Source organism: Neomonachus schauinslandi, chromosome 1 (genome assembly GCF_002201575.2).
Source record: "Neomonachus schauinslandi chromosome 1, ASM220157v2, whole genome shotgun sequence".
NCBI lineage: Eukaryota > Metazoa > Chordata > Mammalia > Carnivora > Phocidae > Neomonachus > Neomonachus schauinslandi.
Window position 1 is genome coordinate 97779150 of NC_058403.1, and position 1810 is coordinate 97780959.

At 34.8% G+C, this 1810-nt stretch overlaps 1 pseudogene; it reads right to left on the reverse strand.

Moving 5' to 3' along the window:
• Positions 1-1312: 1312 nt before the first annotated feature.
• LOC123326886 lies at positions 1313-1445 on the reverse strand (annotated as a pseudogene).
• Between the last annotated feature and the right edge of the window lie 365 nt (positions 1446-1810).

Genomic DNA, 1810 nt, shown 5'->3' on the forward strand with positions numbered 1-1810 from the left:
TCTCTCAAAAAAAAAAAAAAAAACTTTTTAAAAAAAAAAAAAAAAAAAAAAGAATAAGAAAACAAATATGCTTTAAGAATAGGCTAAAGTCCTTAAAAAATTCCTCACCAAAGAAGATATACAGATGAAAAATAAGCATATAGAAAGATGCTCCACGTTATATATTATGGGGGAAATGCAAATTAAAACAACAATGAGATACTATTTACACAGCTATTAGGTGATTAAAATACAAAACACTGACAACACCAAATCCTAGTGAGGATGTGGAGCAATAGGAGCTCACATTTATTTATTTATTTATTTATTTATTTATTAAAAAGATTTTATTTATTTATTTGACAGAGAGAGACACAGCAAGAGAGAACACAAGCAGGGGGAGTGGGAGAGGGAGAAGCAGGTTTCCCGCTGAGCAGGGAGCCCGATGAGGGGCTCGATCCCAGGACCCAAGCGAACTGAAGGCAGATCCTTAATGACTGAGTCACCCAGGCGCCCCTAGGAGCTCTCATTTATTGTTGGTGGAAATGCAAAGTGGTACAGTCACTTTGGAAGACAGTTTGACAGATTTTTACAAAACTAAACACACTCTTGCCATATGATCCAGTAATTGCACTCCTTAGTATTTAGCCAAAAGTGTTAAAGACTTATGTCTCCACAAAAGCTGCACACAGATGTTTATAACAGCTTTATTCATAATTGCCAAAACTTGTAAACAACCAAGATGTACTCCAGTAGGCGGATGGGTAAACTGGTACATCCAGACAATAGAATATTAACTGGTATTAAAAAGAAATGAACTATCAAGCCATGAAAGACATGGAGGAACCTTAAAGGCATATTACTAATTGAAAGAAGCCAATTTGAAAAGGCTTCATACTACATGATTTCAACTCTATGACATCATGTTAAAGACAAAACTATGGAGACAGTAAAAAAATCAGTGGTTGCCTGGGGTTGGGGAATGGAGGGGGAAATAATAGGCAGAACACAGAGGATTTGGAGGGCAGTGAATATGTTCTGTATGATCTGATAATGATGGATATGTGTCATTATACATTTGTCAAAACCTATAGAACATACAATACCAAGACTGGACTGTGATGTAAGCTATGGATTTGGGTGATTATGATGTGTTAATGTAAGTTCATCAGTTGTAACACATGTACCCCTGTGGTGGAGAATATGGATAATAGGGGAAGCAGTGCATATGTGTGGGCAGGGAGTGCATGGAAAAATCTCTGTATTTTCTTAATTTTTCTGTGACTCTAACAACTCTAAAAAACGTTCTAAAAACCTAATGCTCTAAAATTACTCTAAAAAATGAAGTTAAAAAAGTCAATAAAAAAATTATACATTTGTCAAAGTTCTCATGATATATTTACAATTAGCAATAATCGCGCCTCAGATAAACCTCATTGGTTACGATACTGCCACTGCACAAAGCTCTCATGATACATTTACCAAGATGGAATATATTCTGTGATGTAAAAAAGCATTAGCACATCTAAAAAGATTAAAATCAAACAAAGTACATTCTCAAATCACCAGGAATTAAATTGAAATCAGTAACAGAAGGACATCCATAACATATTAAAATATTTGCAAACCAAATTATACACTACCAAATAACCCATGGGTTAAAGAAGAAATAAAATGGGAAATTAGAACACATTATGAACTTAATGAAAATTAAAACATACTATTTCAAAATGTGTGGGGAGGAATTTAAATAGTGAATGCCACACAGAGACCTGTATTAGAAAAGAGGAAAGCTGGGTACCTGGGTGACTCAGTCGGTTAAATGTCTGCC